A 19,290-nucleotide genomic window follows, 5' to 3' on the forward strand; every position below is an offset into this window, starting at 1 on the left:
AGAATGTGTGTGCGAGAGAGAGAGAATGTGTGTGTGTATGTGCATGTATGTGTGTGTGTGAGTGAGAGTGGGTGCGTGTGAGAGAGAGAGAATTTGTATGTGTATGTCTGCAAGAGTGTGTTTGCGTGTGTCTGAGAGAGAGAGAGGAAGAATTTGTTGGTGTGTGTGAGAAAGAGTGTGTGTGTGTGAGAGAGTGCGTGTGTCTGTGTGTGTGTAAGAGGGAGAAGTGTGTGTGTGTGAGTGAGAGTGTGTGTGTGAGAGAGACAGAGAAAGGGAGAATTTGTGTGTATGAGAGGGAGAGAGTGTGTTTGTGCGTGCATGTGAGAGAGAGAGTGTGTGTGTGAGAGACAGATAGAGAGTGTGTGTGCGTGTGCATGTGAGAGAGAGTGTGTGTGTGCGAGAGTGAGACTGTGTATGAGGGATTGTTGCTGAGTGTGAATGCAAGGGAGCTGCAGAAATGCGGAATTGCATTTTGTGTCTGCACAAGAGCAAGGTGACTAATTGTACAGAGTGAGAAAGACATCTGGAAAGGCATCTGCAGCAGCTTGACAGGATGGCCGTGTGGTCTAAGGCGCCAGACTCAAGGAGTGTTAGTCCTCGCTCTGCGTCTGGGCTTGTGAATTCTGGTCCCTTTCTAGGGGCGTGGGTTCAAATCCCACTCCCGACGTTCTTCCCTTTTCCCCAAACAAACCTTCCCACACCCACACACTGCCCCCACATTTCACAGCTTCTTGGAGAGGAGTCGCTCCCCCTTCACAAAGATGGAAGAGTCCAACCTGTCACTATCAAAGATAAGGCTGAGGCTTTTACAACAATCTTCAGCCGCAAGTGCCCACCGGATGATCTTACTCAGTCTCCCCCTGTGCTCCCCACCATCACAGACACCATTCTTCCAACAATTCCATTCACTCCGTGTCAGATCAAGAGACACTGGACACTGCAAAGGCTCTGTGCTCTGGCACTGCTCCTGAAGGTTGCTGCTCCACAACATGCCCTTCCTCCAGCCAAGTTCTACCAGGACAGTGACAACACTGGGATCGACCTGGCCATGTGGGAAATTATCCAGGTATGTCCTGGACATAAAAAGCAGGACAAATCCAACTCAGCCAATTCCTCTCCCATCCATCTGTTCCCAATCCTCGGTAAAGTGATGGAAGGGCTCACCAACAGTGCTATCAAGCAGCACCTGCTCAGTGACACCCAGTTTGGCTTCCCCCAGGGTCACTCAGCTCCTGACCTGATTGTGTTTGTGTGTGTGTGTGAGAGAGAGAGATTGTGTGTGTGTGTGTGTGTGAGAGATAAAGATTGTGTGTGTGCCTGTGAGTGTGTGTGTGTTTGTGTGTGTGTGTGAAGGAGAGAGCGTGTGTGTGTTAGCATTTGTTTGTGTGCGTGTGAGAGAGAGTGTGTGTGTGTGTGAGAGAGAGAGGTGTGTGTGTGTGAGATTGTGTGTACCTGTGGGCGTGTGTGTGAGAGAGAGAGTGTGTGTTTGTGTGAAGGAGAGAGAGTGTGTATGTTAGCGTGTGTGTGTGTGAGAGAGAGTGCATGTGTGTGTGTGAGCGCAAGAGAGGCAGCGTGTACGTGTGTGTGTTTGTGTGTGTGAGAGTGAGAGAATGTGTGTGAGTATGTGTCTGAGAGTGTGTGTTTGTGTCTGTCTGTGTGTGTGTGAGTGAGAGTATGTATGTGTATATGTGTGTTTGAGAGAGAGAGGGTGTGAGTGTGTATATGAGTGTGTGGGCATGTGTGTGTGTGAGAAACAGAGAGGGAGAATTTGTAGGTGTGTTTGAGAGAGACAGAGTGTGTATGTGTGTGAGAGAGACAGAGTGTGCGTGTGTGTGTGTAAGAGAGAGTGTGCATGTGTGTTTGTGTGTGAGAGAGTGAAAGAATGTGTGTGTGTGAGAGAGAGTGTGTTTGAGAGAGAGAGAATGTGTGTGCGAGAGAGAGAGAATGTGTGTGTGTATGTGCGTGTATGTGTGTGTGTGAGTGAGAGTGGGTGCGTGTGAGAGAGAGAGAATTTGTATGTGTATGTCTGCAAGAGTGTGTTTGCGTGTGTCTGAGAGAGAGAGAGGAAGAATTTGTTGGTGTGTGTGAGAAAGAGTGTGTGTGTGAGATAGTGTGTGTGTGAGAGAGTGCGTGTGTCTGTGTGTGTGTAAGAGGGAGAAGTGTGTGTGTGTGAGTGAGAGTGTGTGTGTGAGAGAGACAGAGAAAGGGAGAATTTGTGTGTATGAGAGGGAGAGAGTGTGTTTGTGCGTGCATGTGAGAGAGAGAGTGTGTGTGTGAGAGACAGATAGAGAGTGTGTGTGCGTGTGCATGTGAGAGAGAGTGTGTGTGTGCGAGAGTGAGACTGTGTATGAGGGATTGTTGCTGAGTGTGAATGCAAGGGAGCTGCAGAAATGCGGAATTGCATTTTGTGTCTGCACAAGAGCAAGGTGACTAATTGTACAGAGTGAGAAAGACATCTGGAAAGGCATCTGCAGCAGCTTGTCAGGATGGCCGAGTGGTCTAAGGCGCCAGACTCAAGGAGTGTTAGTCCTTGCTCTGCATCTGGGCTTGTGAATTCTGGTCCCTTTCTAGGGGCGTGGGTTCAAATCCCACTCCTGACATTCTTCCCTTTTCCCCAAACAAACCTTCCCACACCCACACACTGCCCCCACATTTCACAGCTTCTTGGAGAGGAGTCGCTCCCCCTTCACAAAGATGGAAGAGTCCAACCTGTCACTATCAAAGATAAGGCTGAGGCTTTTACAACAATCTTCAGCTGCAAGTGCCCACCGGATGATCTTACTCAGTCTCCCCCTGTGCTCCCCACCATCACAGACACCATTCTTCCAACAATTCCATTCACTCCGTGTCAGATCAAGAGACACTGGACACTGCAAAGGCTCTGTGCTCTGGCACTGCTCCTGAAGGCTGCTGCTCCACAACATGCCCTTCCTCCAGCCAAGTTCTACCAGGACAGTGACAACACTGGGATCGACCTGGCCATGTGGGAAATTATCCAGGTATGTCCTGGACATAAAAAGCAGGACAAATCCAACTCAGCCAATTCCTCTCCCATCCATCTGTTCCCAATCCTCGGTAAAGTGATGGAAGGGCTCACCAACAGTGCTATCAAGCAGCACCTGCTCAGTGACACCCAGTTTGGCTTCCCCCAGGGTCACTCAGCTCCTGACCTGATTGTGTTTGTGTGTGTGTGTGAGAGAGAGAGATTGTGTGTGTGTGTGTGTGTGTGAGAGATAAAGATTGTGTGTGTGCCTGTGAGTGTGTGTGTGTTTGTGTGTGTGTGTGAAGGAGAGAGCGTGTGTGTGTTAGCATGTGTTTGTGTGCGTGTGAGAGAGAGTGTGTGTGTGTGTGAAAGAGAGAGGTGTGTGTGTGTGAGATTGTGTGTGCCTGTGGGCGTGTGTGTGAGCGAGAGAGTGTGTGTTTGTGTGAAGGAGAGAGAGTGTGTATGTTAGCGTGTGTGTGTGTGAGCGCAAGAGAGGCAGCGTGTACGTGTGTGTGTTTGTGTGTGTGAGAGTGAGAGAATGTGTGTGAGTATGTGTCTGAGAGTGTGTGTTTGTGTCTGTCTGTGTGTGTGTGAGTGAGAGTATGTATGTGTATATGTGTGTTTGAGAGAGAGAGGGTGTGAGTGTGTATATGAGTGTGTGGGCATGTGTGTGTGTGAGAAACAGAGAGGGAGAATTTGTAGGTGTGTTTGAGAGAGACAGAGTGTGTATGTGTGTGAGAGAGACAGAGTGTGCGTGTGTGTGTGTAAGAGAGAGTGTGCATGTGTGTTTGTGTGTGAGAGAGTGAAAGAATGTGTGTGTGTGAGAGAGAGTGTGTTTGAGAGAGAGAGAATGTGTGTGCGAGAGAGAGAGAATGTGTGTGTGTATGTGCGTGTATGTGTGTGTGTGAGTGAGAGTGGGTGCGTGTGAGAGAGAGAGAATTTGTATGTGTATGTCTGCAAGAGTGTGTTTGCGTGTGTCTGAGAGAGAGAGAGGAAGAATTTGTTGGTGTGTGTGAGAAAGAGTGTGTGTGTGTGAGAGAGTGCGTGTGTCTGTGTGTGTGTAAGAGGGAGAAGTGTGTGTGTGTGAGTGAGAGTGTGTGTGTGAGAGAGACAGAGAAAGGGAGAATTTGTGTGTATGAGAGGGAGAGAGTGTGTTTGTGCGTGCATGTGAGAGAGAGAGTGTGTGTGTGAGAGACAGATAGAGAGTGTGTGTGCGTGTGCATGTGAGAGAGAGTGTGTGTGTGCGAGAGTGAGACTGTGTATGAGGGATTGTTGCTGAGTGTGAATGCAAGGGAGCTGCAGAAATGCGGAATTGCATTTTGTGTCTGCACAAGAGCAAGGTGACTAATTGTACAGAGTGAGAAAGACATCTGGAAAGGCATCTGCAGCAGCTTGTCAGGATGGCTGCGTGGTCTAAGGCGCCAGACTCAAGGAGTGTTAGTCCTTGCTCTGCGTCTGGGCTTGTGAATTCTGGTCCCTTTCTAGGGGCGTGGGTTCAAATCCCACTCCTGACATTCTTCCCTTTTCCCCAAACAAACCTTCCCACACCCACCCACTGCCCCCACATTTCACAGCTTCTTGGAGCGGAGTCGCTCCCCCTTCACAAAGATGGAAGAGTCCAACCTGTCACTATCAAAGATAAGGCTGAGGCTTTTACAACAATCTTCAGCCGCAAGTGCCCACCGGATGATCTTACTCAGTCTCCCCCTGTGCTCCCCACCATCACAGACACCATTCTTCCAACAATTCCATTCACTCCGTGTCAGATCAAGAGACACTGGACACTGCAAAGGCTCTGTGCTCTGGCACTGCTCCTGAAGGCTGCTGCTCCACAACATGCCCTTCCTCCAGCCAAGTTCTACCAGGACAGTGACAACACTGGGATCGACCTGGCCATGTGGGAAATTATCCAGGTATGTCCTGGACATAAAAAGCAGGACAAATCCAACTCAGCCAATTCCTCTCCCATCCATCTGTTCCCAATCCTCGGTAAAGTGATGGAAGGGCTCACCAACAGTGCTATCAAGCAGCACCTGCTCAGTGACACCCAGTTTGGCTTCCCCCAGGGTCACTCAGCTCCTGACCTGATTGTGTTTGTGTGTGTGTGTGAGAGAGAGAGATTGTGTGTGTGTGTGTGTGTGAGAGATAAAGATTGTGTGTGTGCCTGTGAGTGTGTGTGTGTTTGTGTGTGTGTGTGAAGGAGAGAGCGTGTGTGTGTTAGCATTTGTTTGTGTGCGTGTGAGAGAGAGTGTGTGTGTGTGTGAGAGAGAGAGGTGTGTGTGTGTGAGATTGTGTGTACCTGTGGGCGTGTGTGTGAGAGAGAGAGTGTGTGTTTGTGTGAAGGAGAGAGAGTGTGTATGTTAGCGTGTGTGTGTGTGAGAGAGAGTGCATGTGTGTGTGTGAGCGCAAGAGAGGCAGCGTGTACGTGTGTGTGTTTGTGTGTGTGAGAGTGAGAGAATGTGTGTGAGTATGTGTCTGAGAGTGTGTGTTTGTGTCTGTCTGTGTGTGTGTGAGTGAGAGTATGTATGTGTATATGTGTGTTTGAGAGAGAGAGGGTGTGAGTGTGTATATGAGTGTGTGGGCATGTGTGTGTGTGAGAAACAGAGAGGGAGAATTTGTAGGTGTGTTTGAGAGAGACAGAGTGTGTATGTGTGTGAGAGAGACAGAGTGTGCGTGTGTGTGTGTAAGAGAGAGTGTGCATGTGTGTTTGTGTGTGAGAGAGTGAAAGAATGTGTGTGTGTGAGAGAGAGTGTGTTTGAGAGAGAGAGAATGTGTGTGCGAGAGAGTGAGAATGTGTGTGTGTATGTGCGTGTATGTGTGTGTGTGAGTGAGAGTGGGTGCGTGTGAGAGAGAGAGAATTTGTATGTGTATGTCTGCAAGAGTGTGTTTGCGTGTGTCTGAGAGAGAGAGAGGAAGAATTTGTTGGTGTGTGTGAGAAAGAGTGTGTGTGTGAGATAGTGTGTGTGTGAGAGAGTGCGTGTGTCTGTGTGTGTGTAAGAGGGAGAAGTGTGTGTGTGTGAGTGAGAGTGTGTGTGTGAGAGAGACAGAGAAAGGGAGAATTTGTGTGTATGAGAGGGAGAGAGTGTGTTTGTGCGTGCATGTGAGAGAGAGAGTGTGTGTGTGAGAGACAGATAGAGAGTGTGTGTGCGTGTGCATGTGAGAGAGAGTGTGTGTGTGCGAGAGTGAGACTGTGTATGAGGGATTGTTGCTGAGTGTGAATGCAAGGGAGCTGCAGAAATGCGGAATTGCATTTTGTGTCTGCACAAGAGCAAGGTGACTAATTGTACAGAGTGAGAAAGACATCTGGAAAGGCATCTGCAGCAGCTTGTCAGGATGGCCGAGTGGTCTAAGGCGCCAGACTCAAGGAGTGTTAGTCCTTGCTCTGCATCTGGGCTTGTGAATTCTGGTCCCTTTCTAGGGGCGTGGGTTCAAATCCCACTCCTGACATTCTTCCCTTTTCCCCAAACAAACCTTCCCACACCCACACACTGCCCCCACATTTCACAGCTTCTTGGAGAGGAGTCGCTCCCCCTTCACAAAGATGGAAGAGTCCAACCTGTCACTATCAAAGATAAGGCTGAGGCTTTTACAACAATCTCCAGCTGCAAGTGCCCACCGGATGATCTTACTCAGTCTCCCCCTGTGCTCCCCACCATCACAGACACCATTCTTCCAACAATTCCATTCACTCCGTGTCAGATCAAGAGACACTGGACACTGCAAAGGCTCTGTGCTCTGGCACTGCTCCTGAAGGCTGCTGCTCCACAACATGCCCTTCCTCCAGCCAAGTTCTACCAGGACAGTGACAACACTGGGATCGACCTGGCCATGTGGGAAATTATCCAGGTATGTCCTGGACATAAAAAGCAGGACAAATCCAACTCAGCCAATTCCTCTCCCATCCATCTGTTCCCAATCCTCGGTAAAGTGATGGAAGGGCTCACCAACAGTGCTATCAAGCAGCACCTGCTCAGTGACACCCAGTTTGGCTTCCCCCAGGGTCACTCAGCTCCTGACCTGATTGTGTTTGTGTGTGTGTGTGAGAGAGAGAGATTGTGTGTGTGTGTGTGTGTGTGAGAGATAAAGATTGTGTGTGTGCCTGTGAGTGTGTGTGTGTTTGTGTGTGTGTGTGAAGGAGAGAGCGTGTGTGTGTTAGCATGTGTTTGTGTGCGTGTGAGAGAGAGTGTGTGTGTGTGTGAAAGAGAGAGGTGTGTGTGTGTGAGATTGTGTGTGCCTGTGGGCGTGTGTGTGAGCGAGAGAGTGTGTGTTTGTGTGAAGGAGAGAGAGTGTGTATGTTAGCGTGTGTGTGTGTGAGCGCAAGAGAGGCAGCGTGTACGTGTGTGTGTTTGTGTGTGTGAGAGTGAGAGAATGTGTGTGAGTATGTGTCTGAGAGTGTGTGTTTGTGTCTGTCTGTGTGTGTGTGAGTGAGAGTATGTATGTGTATATGTGTGTTTGAGAGAGAGAGGGTGTGAGTGTGTATATGAGTGTGTGGGCATGTGTGTGTGTGAGAAACAGAGAGGGAGAATTTGTAGGTGTGTTTGAGAGAGACAGAGTGTGTATGTGTGTGAGAGAGACAGAGTGTGCGTGTGTGTGTGTAAGAGAGAGTGTGCATGTGTCTTTGTGTGTGAGAGAGTGAAAGAATGTGTGTGTGTGAGAGAGAGTGTGTTTGAGAGAGAGAGAATGTGTGTGCGAGAGAGAGAGAATGTGTGTGTGTATGTGCGTGTATGTGTGTGTGTGAGTGAGAGTGGGTGCGTGTGAGAGAGAGAGAATTTGTATGTGTATGTCTGCAAGAGTGTGTTTGCGTGTGTCTGAGAGAGAGAGAGGAAGAATTTGTTGGTGTGTGTGAGAAAGAGTGTGTGTGTGTGAGAGAGTGCGTGTGTCTGTGTGTGTGTAAGAGGGAGAAGTGTGTGTGTGTGAGTGAGAGTGTGTGTGTGAGAGAGACAGAGAAAGGGAGAATTTGTGTGTATGAGAGGGAGAGAGTGTGTTTGTGCGTGCATGTGAGAGAGAGAGTGTGTGTGTGAGAGACAGATAGAGAGTGTGTGTGCGTGTGCATGTGAGAGAGAGTGTGTGTGTGCGAGAGTGAGACTGTGTATGAGGGATTGTTGCTGAGTGTGAATGCAAGGGAGCTGCAGAAATGCGGAATTGCATTTTGTGTCTGCACAAGAGCAAGGTGACTAATTGTACAGAGTGAGAAAGACATCTGGAAAGGCATCTGCAGCAGCTTGTCAGGATGGCCGCGTGGTCTAAGGCGCCAGACTCAAGGAGTGTTAGTCCTTGCTCTGCGTCTGGGCTTGTGAATTCTGGTCCCTTTCTAGGGGCGTGGGTTCAAATCCCACTCCTGACATTCTTCCCTTTTCCCCAAACAAACCTTCCCACACCCACCCACTGCCCCCACATTTCACAGCTTCTTGGAGCGGAGTCGCTCCCCCTTCACAAAGATGGAAGAGTCCAACCTGTCACTATCAAAGATAAGGCTGAGGCTTTTACAACAATCTTCAGCTGCAAGTGCCCACCGGATGATCTTACTCAGTCTCCCCCTGTGCTCCCCACCATCACAGACACCATTCTTCCAACAATTCCATTCACTCCGTGTCAGATCAAGAGACACTGGACACTGCAAAGGCTCTGTGCTCTGGCACTGCTCCTGAAGGCTGCTGCTCCACAACATGCCCTTCCTCCAGCCAAGTTCTACCAGGACAGTGACAACACTGGGATCGACCTGGCCATGTGGGAAATTATCCAGGTATGTCCTGGACATAAAAAGCAGGACAAATCCAACTCAGCCAATTCCTCTCCCATCCATCTGTTCCCAATCCTCGGTAAAGTGATGGAAGGGCTCACCAACAGTGCTATCAAGCAGCACCTGCTCAGTGACACCCAGTTTGGCTTCCCCCAGGGTCACTCAGCTCCTGACCTGATTGTGTTTGTGTGTGTGTGTGAGAGAGAGAGATTGTGTGTGTGTGTGTGTGTGAGAGATAAAGATTGTGTGTGTGCCTGTGAGTGTGTGTGTGTTTGTGTGTGTGTGTGAAGGAGAGAGCGTGTGTGTGTTAGCATGTGTTTGTGTGCGTGTGAGAGAGAGTGTGTGTGTGTGTGAGAGAGAGAGGTGTGTGTGTGTGAGATTGTGTGTGCCTGTGGGCGTGTGTGTGAGAGAGAGAGTGTGTGTTTGTGTGAAGGAGAGAGAGTGTGTATGTTAGCGTGTGTGTGTGTGAGAGAGAGTGCATGTGTGTGTGTGAGCGCAAGAGAGGCAGCGTGTACGTGTGTGTGTTTGTGTGTGTGAGAGTGAGAGAATGTGTGTGAGTATGTGTCTGAGAGTGTGTGTTTGTGTCTGTCTGTGTGTGTGTGAGAGAGAGTATGTATGTGTATATGTGTGTTTGAGAGAGAGAGGGTGTGAGTGTGTATATGAGTGTGTGGGCATGTGTGTGTGTGAGAAACAGAGAGGGAGAATTTGTAGGTGTGTTTGAGAGAGACAGAGTGTGTATGTGTGTGAGAGAGACAGAGTGTGCGTGTGTGTGTGTAAGAGAGAGTGTGCATGTGTCTTTGTGTGTGAGAGAGTGAAAGAATGTGTGTGTGTGAGAGAGAGTGTGTTTGAGAGAGAGAGAATGTGTGTGCGAGAGAGAGAGAATGTGTGTGTGTATGTGCGTGTATGTGTGTGTGTGAGTGAGAGTGGGTGCGTGTGAGAGAGAGAGAATTTGTATGTGTATGTCTGCAAGAGTGTGTTTGCGTGTGTCTGAGAGAGAGAGAGGAAGAATTTGTTGGTGTGTGTGAGAAAGAGTGTGTGTGTGTGAGAGAGTGCGTGTGTCTGTGTGTGTGTAAGAGGGAGAAGTGTGTGTGTGTGAGTGAGAGTGTGTGTGTGAGAGAGACAGAGAAAGGGAGAATTTGTGTGTATGAGAGGGAGAGAGTGTGTTTGTGCGTGCATGTGAGAGAGAGAGTGTGTGTGTGAGAGACAGATAGAGAGTGTGTGTGCGTGTGCATGTGAGAGAGAGTGTGTGTGTGCGAGAGTGAGACTGTGTATGAGGGATTGTTGCTGAGTGTGAATGCAAGGGAGCTGCAGAAATGCGGAATTGCATTTTGTGTCTGCACAAGAGCAAGGTGACTAATTGTACAGAGTGAGAAAGACATCTGGAAAGGCATCTGCAGCAGCTTGACAGGATGGCCGTGTGGTCTAAGGCGCCAGACTCAAGGAGTGTTAGTCCTCGCTCTGCGTCTGGGCTTGTGAATTCTGGTCCCTTTCTAGGGGCGTGGGTTCAAATCCCACTCCCGACGTTCTTCCCTTTTCCCCAAACAAACCTTCCCACACCCACACACTGCCCCCACATTTCACAGCTTCTTGGAGAGGAGTCGCTCCCCCTTCACAAAGATGGAAGAGTCCAACCTGTCACTATCAAAGATAAGGCTGAGGCTTTTACAACAATCTTCAGCCGCAAGTGCCCACCGGATGATCTTACTCAGTCTCCCCCTGTGCTCCCCACCATCACAGACACCATTCTTCCAACAATTCCATTCACTCCGTGTCAGATCAAGAGACACTGGACACTGCAAAGGCTCTGTGCTCTGGCACTGCTCCTGAAGGCTGCTGCTCCACAACATGCCCTTCCTCCAGCCAAGTTCTACAAGGACAGTGACAACACTGGGATCGACCTGGCCATGTGGGAAATTATCCAGGTATGTCCTGGACATAAAAAGCAGGACAAATCCAACTCAGCCAATTCCTCTCCCATCCATCTGTTCCCAATCCTCGGTAAAGTGATGGAAGGGCTCACCAACAGTGCTATCAAGCAGCACCTGCTCAGTGACACCCAGTTTGGCTTCCCCCAGGGTCACTCAGCTCCTGACCTGATTGTGTTTGTGTGTGTGTGTGAGAGAGAGAGATTGTGTGTGTGTGTGTGTGTGAGAGATAAAGATTGTGTGTGTGCCTGTGAGTGTGTGTGTGTTTGTGTGTGTGTGTGAAGGAGAGAGCGTGTGTGTGTTAGCATTTGTTTGTGTGCGTGTGAGAGAGAGTGTGTGTGTGTGTGAGAGAGAGAGGTGTGTGTGTGTGAGATTGTGTGTACCTGTGGGCGTGTGTGTGAGAGAGAGAGTGTGTGTTTGTGTGAAGGAGAGAGAGTGTGTATGTTAGCGTGTGTGTGTGTGAGAGAGAGTGCATGTGTGTGTGTGAGCGCAAGAGAGGCAGCGTGTACGTGTGTGTGTTTGTGTGTGTGAGAGTGAGAGAATGTGTGTGAGTATGTGTCTGAGAGTGTGTGTTTGTGTCTGTCTGTGTGTGTGTGAGTGAGAGTATGTATGTGTATATGTGTGTTTGAGAGAGAGAGGGTGTGAGTGTGTATATGAGTGTGTGGGCATGTGTGTGTGTGAGAAACAGAGAGGGAGAATTTGTAGGTGTGTTTGAGAGAGACAGAGTGTGTATGTGTGTGAGAGAGACAGAGTGTGCGTGTGTGTGTGTAAGAGAGAGTGTGCATGTGTCTTTGTGTGTGAGAGAGTGAAAGAATGTGTGTGTGTGAGAGAGAGTGTGTTTGAGAGAGAGAGAATGTGTGTGCGAGAGAGAGAGAATGTGTGTGTGTATGTGCGTGTATGTGTGTGTGTGAGTGAGAGTGGGTGCGTGTGAGAGAGAGAGAATTTGTATGTGTATGTCTGCAAGAGTGTGTTTGCGTGTGTCTGAGAGAGAGAGAGGAAGAATTTGTTGGTGTGTGTGAGAAAGAGTGTGTGTGTGTGAGAGAGTGCGTGTGTCTGTGTGTGTGTAAGAGGGAGAAGTGTGTGTGTGTGAGTGAGAGTGTGTGTGTGAGAGAGACAGAGAAAGGGAGAATTTGTGTGTATGAGAGGGAGAGAGTGTGTTTGTGCGTGCATGTGAGAGAGAGAGTGTGTGTGTGAGAGACAGATAGAGAGTGTGTGTGCGTGTGCATGTGAGAGAGAGTGTGTGTGTGCGAGAGTGAGACTGTGTATGAGGGATTGTTGCTGAGTGTGAATGCAAGGGAGCTGCAGAAATGCGGAATTGCATTTTGTGTCTGCACAAGAGCAAGGTGACTAATTGTACAGAGTGAGAAAGACATCTGGAAAGGCATCTGCAGCAGCTTGTCAGGATGGCTGCGTGGTCTAAGGCGCCAGACTCAAGGAGTGTTAGTCCTTGCTCTGCGTCTGGGCTTGTGAATTCTGGTCCCTTTCTAGGGGCGTGGGTTCAAATCCCACTCCTGACATTCTTCCCTTTTCCCCAAACAAACCTTCCCACACCCACACACTGCCCCCACATTTCACAGCTTCTTGGAGAGGAGTCGCTCCCCCTTCACAAAGATGGAAGAGTCCAACCTGTCACTTTCAAAGATAAGGCTGAGGCTTTTACAACAATCTTCAGCCGCAAGTGCCCACCGGATGATCTTACTCAGTCTCCCCCTGTGCTCCCCACCATCACAGACACCATTCTTCCAACAATTCCATTCACTCCGTGTCAGATCAAGAGACACTGGACACTGCAAAGGCTCTGTGCTCTGGCACTGCTCCTGAAGGCTGCTGCTCCACAACATGCCCTTCCTCCAGCCAAGTTCTACCAGGACAGTGACAACACTGGGATCGACCTGGCCATGTGGGAAATTATCCAGGTATGTCCTGGACATAAAAAGCAGGACAAATCCAACTCAGCCAATTCCTCTCCCATCCATCTGTTCCCAATCCTCGGTAAAGTGATGGAAGGGCTCACCAACAGTGCTATCAAGCAGCACCTGCTCAGTGACACCCAGTTTGGCTTCCCCCAGGGTCACTCAGCTCCTGACCTGATTGTGTTTGTGTGTGTGTGTGAGAGAGAGAGATTGTGTGTGTGTGTGTGTGTGAGAGATAAAGATTGTGTGTGTGCCTGTGAGTGTGTGTGTGTTTGTGTGTGTGTGTGAAGGAGAGAGCGTGTGTGTGTTAGCATGTGTTTGTGTGCGTGTGAGAGAGAGTGTGTGTGTGTGTGAGAGAGAGAGGTGTGTGTGTGTGAGATTGTGTGTGCCTGTGGGCGTGTGTGTGAGAGAGAGAGTGTGTGTTTGTGTGAAGGAGAGAGAGTGTGTATGTTAGCGTGTGTGTGTGTGAGAGAGAGTGCATGTGTGTGTGTGAGCGCAAGAGAGGCAGCGTGTACGTGTGTGTGTTTGTGTGTGTGAGAGTGAGAGAATGTGTGTGAGTATGTGTCTGAGAGTGTGTGTTTGTGTCTGTCTGTGTGTGTGTGAGAGAGAGTATGTATGTGTATATGTGTGTTTGAGAGAGAGAGGGTGTGAGTGTGTATATGAGTGTGTGGGCATGTGTGTGTGTGAGAAACAGAGAGGGAGAATTTGTAGGTGTGTTTGAGAGAGACAGAGTGTGTATGTGTGTGAGAGAGACAGAGTGTGCGTGTGTGTGTGTAAGAGAGAGTGTGCATGTGTCTTTGTGTGTGAGAGAGTGAAAGAATGTGTGTGTGTGAGAGAGAGTGTGTTTGAGAGAGAGAGAATGTGTGTGCGAGAGAGAGAGAATGTGTGTGTGTATGTGCATGTATGTGTGTGTGTGAGTGAGAGTGGGTGCGTGTGAGAGAGAGAGAATTTGTATGTGTATGTCTGCAAGAGTGTGTTTGCGTGTGTCTGAGAGAGAGAGAGGAAGAATTTGTTGGTGTGTGTGAGAAAGAGTGTGTGTGTGTGAGAGAGTGCGTGTGTCTGTGTGTGTGTAAGAGGGAGAAGTGTGTGTGTGTGAGTGAGAGTGTGTGTGTGAGAGAGACAGAGAAAGGGAGAATTTGTGTGTATGAGAGGGAGAGAGTGTGTTTGTGCGTGCATGTGAGAGAGAGAGTGTGTGTGTGAGAGACAGATAGAGAGTGTGTGTGCGTGTGCATGTGAGAGAGAGTGTGTGTGTGCGAGAGTGAGACTGTGTATGAGGGATTGTTGCTGAGTGTGAATGCAAGGGAGCTGCAGAAATGCGGAATTGCATTTTGTGTCTGCACAAGAGCAGGGTGACTAATTGTACAGAGTGAGAAAGACATCTGGAAAGGCATCTGCAGCAGCTTGACAGGATGGCCGTGTGGTCTAAGGCGCCAGACTCAAGGAGTGTTAGTCCTCGCTCTGCGTCTGGGCTTGTGAATTCTGGTCCCTTTCTAGGGGCGTGGGTTCAAATCCCACTCCCGACGTTCTTCCCTTTTCCCCAAACAAACCTTCCCACACCCACACACTGCCCCCACATTTCACAGCTTCTTGGAGAGGAGTCGCTCCCCCTTCACAAAGATGGAAGAGTCCAACCTGTCACTATCAAAGATAAGGCTGAGGCTTTTACAACAATCTTCAGCCGCAAGTGCCCACCGGATGATCTTACTCAGTCTCCCCCTGTGCTCCCCACCATCACAGACACCATTCTTCCAACAATTCCATTCACTCCGTGTCAGATCAAGAGACACTGGACACTGCAAAGGCTCTGTGCTCTGGCACTGCTCCTGAAGGCTGCTGCTCCACAACATGCCCTTCCTCCAGCCAAGTTCTACCAGGACAGTGACAACACTGGGATCGACCTGGCCATGTGGGAAATTATCCAGGTATGTCCTGGACATAAAAAGCAGGACAAATCCAACTCAGCCAATTCCTCTCCCATCCATCTGTTCCCAATCCTCGGTAAAGTGATGGAAGGGCTCACCAACAGTGCTATCAAGCAGCACCTGCTCAGTGACACCCAGTTTGGCTTCCCCCAGGGTCACTCAGCTCCTGACCTGATTGTGTTTGTGTGTGTGTGTGAGAGAGAGAGATTGTGTGTGTGTGTGTGTGTGAGAGATAAAGATTGTGTGTGTGCCTGTGAGTGTGTGTGTGTTTGTGTGTGTGTGTGAAGGAGAGAGCGTGTGTGTGTTAGCATTTGTTTGTGTGCGTGTGAGAGAGAGTGTGTGTGTGTGAGAGAGAGAGGTGTGTGTGTGTGAGATTGTGTGTACCTGTGGGCGTGTGTGTGAGAGAGAGAGTGTGTGTTTGTGTGAAGGAGAGAGAGTGTGTATGTTAGCGTGTGTGTGTGTGAGAGAGAGTGCATGTGTGTGTGTGAGCGCAAGAGAGGCAGCGTGTACGTGTGTGTGTTTGTGTGTGTGAGAGTGAGAGAATGTGTGTGAGTATGTGTCTGAGAGTGTGTGTTTGTGTCTGTCTGTGTGTGTGTGAGTGAGAGTATGTATGTGTATATGTGTGTTTGAGAGAGAGAGGGTGTGAGTGTGTATATGAGTGTGTGGGCATGTGTGTGTGTGAGAAACAGAGAGGGAGAATTTGTAGGTGTGTTTGAGAGAGACAGAGTGTGTATGTGTGTGAGAGAGACAGAGTGTGCGTGTGTGTGTGTAAGAGAGAGTGTGCATGTGTCTTTGTGTGTGAGAGAGTGAAAGAATGTGTGTGTGTGAGAGAGAGTGTGTTTGAGAGAGAGAGAATGTGTGTGCGAGAGAGAGAGAATGTGTGTGTGTATGTGCGTGTATGTGTGTGTGTGAGTGAGAGTGGGTGCGTGTGAGAGAGAGAGAATTTGTATGTGTATGTCTGCAAGAGTGTGTTTGCGTGTGTCTGAGAGAGAGAGAGGAAGAATTTGTTGGTGTGTGTGAGAAAGAGTGTGTGTGTGAGATAGTGTGTGTGTGAGAGAGTGCGTGTGTCTGTGTGTGTGTAAGAGGGAGAAGTGTGTGTGTGTGAGTGAGAGTGTGTGTGTGAGAGAGACAGAGAAAGGGAGAATTTGTGTGTATGAGAGGGAGAGAGTGTGTTTGTGCGTGCATGTGAGAGAGAGAGTGTGTGTGTGAGAGACAGATAGAGAGTGTGTGTGCGTGTGCATGTGAGAGAGAGTGTGTGTGTGCGAGAGTGAGACTGTGTATGAGGGATTGTTGCTGAGTGTGAATGCAAGGGAGCTGCAGAAATGCGGAATTGCATTTTGTGTCTGCACAAGAGCAAGGTGACTAATTGTACAGAGTGAGAAAGACATCTGGAAAGGCATCTGCAGCAGACTCTCTGCAGCATCTGCAGCAGGTCTAAGGCGCCAGACTCAAGGAGTGTTAGTCCTTGCTCTGTATCTGGGCTTGTGAATTCTGGTCCCTTTCTAGGGGCGTGGGTTCAAATCCCACTCCTGACATTCTTCCCTTTTCCCCAAACAAACCTTCCCACACCCACCCACTGCCCCCACATTTCACAGCTTCTTGGAGCGGAGTCGCTCCCCCTTCACAAAGATGGAAGAGTCCAACCTGTCACTATCAAAGATAAGGCTGAGGCTTTTACAACAATCTTCAGCCGCAAGTGCCCACCGGATGATCTTACTCAGTCTCCCCCTGTGCTCCCCACCATCACAGACACCATTCTTCCAACAATTCCATTCACTCCGTGTCAGATCAAGAGACACTGGACACTGCAAAGGCTCTGTGCTCTGGCACTGCTCCTGAAGGCTGCTGCTCCACAACATGCCCTTCCTCCAGCCAAGTTCTACCAGGACAGTGACAACACTGGGATCGACCTGGCCATGTGGGAAATTATCCAGGTATGTCCTGGACATAAAAAGCAGGACAAATCCAACTCAGCCAATTCCTCTCCCATCCATCTGTTCCCAATCCTCGGTAAAGTGATGGAAGGGCTCACCAACAGTGCTATCAAGCAGCACCTGCTCAGTGACACCCAGTTTGGCTTCCCCCAGGGTCACTCAGCTCCTGACCTGATTGTGTTTGTGTGTGTGTGTGAGAGAGAGAGATTGTGTGTGTGTGTGTGTGTGTGAGAGATTAAGATTGTGTGTGTGCCTGTGAGTGTGTGTGTGTTTGTGTGTGTGTGTGAGAGAGAGAGGTGTGTGTGTGTGTGTGTGTGTGTGTGTGTGAGATTGTGTGTGCCTGTGGGCGTGTGTGTGAGAGAGAGAGTGTGTGTTTGTGTGAAGGAGAGAGAGTGTGTATGTTAGCGTGTGTGTGTGTGAGAGAGAGTGCATGTGTGTGTGTGAGCGCAAGAGAGGCAGCGTGTACGTGTGTGTGTTTGTGTGTGTGAGAGTGAGAGAATGTGTGTGAGTATGTGTCTGAGAGTGTGTGTTTGTGTCTGCCTGTGTGTGTGTGAGTGAGAGTGTGTGTGAGAGAGAGTATGTATGTGTATATGTGTGTTTGAGAGAGAGAGGGTGTGAGTGTGTATATGAGTGTGTGGGCATGTGTGTGTGTGAGAAACAGAGAGGGAGAATTTGTAGGTGTGTTTGAGAGAGACAGAGTGTGTATGTGTGTGAGAGAGACAGAGTGTGCGTGTGTGTGTGTAAGAGAGAGTGTGCATGTGTGTTTGTGTGTGAGAGAGTGAAAGAATGTGTGTGTGTGAGAGAGAGTGTGTTTGAGAGAGAGAGAATGTGTGTGCGAGAGAGAGAGAATGTGTGTGTGTATGTGCGTGTATGTGTGTGTGTGAGTGAGAGTGGGTGCGTGTGAGAGAGAGAGAATTTGTATGTGTATGTCTGCAAGAGTGTGTTTGCGTGTGTCTGAGAGAGAGAGAGGAAGAATCTGTTGGTGTGTGTGAGAAAGAGTGTGTGTGTGAGATAGTGTGTGTGTGAGAGAGTGCGTGTGTCTGTGTGTGCGTAAGAGGGAGAAGTGTGTGTGTGTGAGTGAGAGTGTGTGTGTGAGAGAGACAGAGAAAGGGAGAATTTGTGTGTATGAGAGGGAGAGAGTGTGTTTGTGCGTGCATGTGAGAGAGAGAGTGTGTGTGTGAGAGACAGATAGAGAGTGTGTGTGCGTGTGCATGTGAGAGAGAGTGTGTGTGTGCGAGAGTGAGACTGTGTATGAGGGATTGTTGCTGAGTGTGAATGCAAGGGAGCTGCAGAAATGCGGAATTGCATTTTGTGTCTGCACAAGAGCAAGGTGACTAATTGTACAGAGTGAGAAAGACACCTGGAAAGGCATCTGCAGCGGCTTGTCAGGATGGCCGAGTGGTCTAAGGCGCCAGACTCAATGAGTGTTCGTCCTTGCTCTGCATCTGGGCTTGTGAATTCTGGTCCCTTTCTTGGGGCGTGGGTTCAAATCCCACTCCTGACATTCTTCCCTTTTCCCCAAACAAACCTTCCCACACCCACACACTGCCCCCACATTTCACAGCTTCTTGGAGAGGAGTCGCTCCCCCTTCACAAAGATGGAAGAGTCCAACCTGTCACTATCAAAGATAAGGCTGAGGCTTTTACAACAATCTTCAGCCGCAAGTGCCCACCGGATGATCTTACTCAGTCTCCCCCTGTGCTCCCCACCATCACAGACACCATTCTTCCAACAATTCCATTCACTCCGTGTCAGATCAAGAGACACTGGACACTGCAAAGGCTCTGTGCTCTGGCACTGCTCCTGAAGGCTGCTGCTCCACAACATGCCCTTCCTCCAGCCAAGTTCTACCAGGACAGTGACAACACTGGGATCGACCTGGCCATGTGGGAAATTATCCAGGTATGTCCTGTACATAAAAAGCAGGACAAATCCAACTCAGCCAATTCCTCTCCCATCCATCTGTTCCCAATCCTCGGTAAAGTGATGGAAGGGCTCACCAACAGTGCTATCAAGCAGCACCTGCTCAGTGACACCCAGTTTGGCTTCCCCCAGGGTCACTCAGCTCCTGACCTGATTGTGTTTGTGTGTGTGTGTGAGAGAGAGAGATTGTGTGTGTGTGTGTGTGTGTGAGAGATAAAGATTGTGTGTGTGCCTGTGAGTGTGTGTGTGTTTGTGTGTGTGTGTGAGAGAGAGAGGTGTGTGTGTGTGTGAGATTGTGTGTGCCTGTGGGCGTGTGTGTGAGAGAGAGAGTGTGTGTTTGTGTGAAGGAGAGAGAGTGTGTATGTTAGCGTGTGTGTGTGTGAGAGAGAGTGCATGTGTGTGTGTGAGCGCAAGAGAGGCAGCGTGTACGTGTGTGTGTTTGTGTGTGTGAGAGTGAGAGAATGTGTGTGAGTATGTGTCTGAGAGTGTGTGTTTGTGTCTGCCTGTGTGTGTGTGAGAGAGAGTATGTATGTGTATATGTGTGTTTGAGAGAGAGAGGGTGTGAGTGTGTATATGAGTGTGTGGGCATGTGTGTGTGTGAGAAACAGAGAGGGAGAATTTGTAGGTGTGTTTGAGAGAGACAGAGTGTGTATGTGTGTGAGAGAGACAGAGTGTGCGTGTGTGTGTGTAAGAGAGAGTGTGCATGTGTCTTTGTGTGTGAGAGAGTGAAAGAATGTGTGTGTGTGAGAGAGAGTGTGTTTGAGAGAGAGAGAATGTGTGTGCGAGAGAGAGAGAATGTGTGTGTGTATGTGCGTGTATGTGTGTGTGTGAGTGAGAGTGGGTGCGTGTGAGAGAGAGAGAATTTGTATGTGTATGTCTGCAAGAGTGTGTTTGCGTGTGTCTGAGAGAGAGAGAGGAAGAATTTGTTGGTGTGTGTGAGAAAGAGTGT

At 49.3% G+C, this 19,290-nt stretch overlaps 6 non-coding genes across 6 annotated transcripts; all 6 read left to right on the plus strand.

The window, feature by feature from the left end:
* The first annotated feature begins 2,480 nt into the window (after positions 1-2,480).
* trnal-caa (transfer RNA leucine (anticodon CAA)) lies at positions 2,481-2,600 on the plus strand. Its single transcript has 2 exons — positions 2,481-2,518; positions 2,555-2,600. It is a non-coding gene; the product is annotated as a tRNA-Leu (tRNA).
* Positions 2,601-4,377: 1,777 nt separating this feature from the next.
* On the plus strand, positions 4,378-4,497 carry trnal-caa (transfer RNA leucine (anticodon CAA)). Its single transcript has 2 exons — positions 4,378-4,415; positions 4,452-4,497. It is a non-coding gene; the product is annotated as a tRNA-Leu (tRNA).
* Positions 4,498-6,310: 1,813 nt separating this feature from the next.
* Positions 6,311-6,430, plus strand: trnal-caa (transfer RNA leucine (anticodon CAA)). Its single transcript has 2 exons — positions 6,311-6,348; positions 6,385-6,430. It is a non-coding gene; the product is annotated as a tRNA-Leu (tRNA).
* A 1,777-nt stretch (positions 6,431-8,207) lies between these two features.
* On the plus strand, positions 8,208-8,327 carry trnal-caa (transfer RNA leucine (anticodon CAA)). Its single transcript has 2 exons — positions 8,208-8,245; positions 8,282-8,327. It is a non-coding gene; the product is annotated as a tRNA-Leu (tRNA).
* Positions 8,328-12,045: 3,718 nt separating this feature from the next.
* On the plus strand, positions 12,046-12,165 carry trnal-caa (transfer RNA leucine (anticodon CAA)). The gene is made up of 2 exons: positions 12,046-12,083; positions 12,120-12,165. It is a non-coding gene; the product is annotated as a tRNA-Leu (tRNA).
* Positions 12,166-17,801: 5,636 nt separating this feature from the next.
* Positions 17,802-17,921, plus strand: trnal-caa (transfer RNA leucine (anticodon CAA)). The gene is made up of 2 exons: positions 17,802-17,839; positions 17,887-17,921. It is a non-coding gene; the product is annotated as a tRNA-Leu (tRNA).
* The last annotated feature ends 1,369 nt before the right edge of the window (positions 17,922-19,290 follow it).

The sequence above is a fragment of the Chiloscyllium punctatum genome, chromosome 17 (genome assembly GCF_047496795.1).
Source record: "Chiloscyllium punctatum isolate Juve2018m chromosome 17, sChiPun1.3, whole genome shotgun sequence".
NCBI classification, from domain to species: domain Eukaryota; kingdom Metazoa; phylum Chordata; class Chondrichthyes; order Orectolobiformes; family Hemiscylliidae; genus Chiloscyllium; species Chiloscyllium punctatum.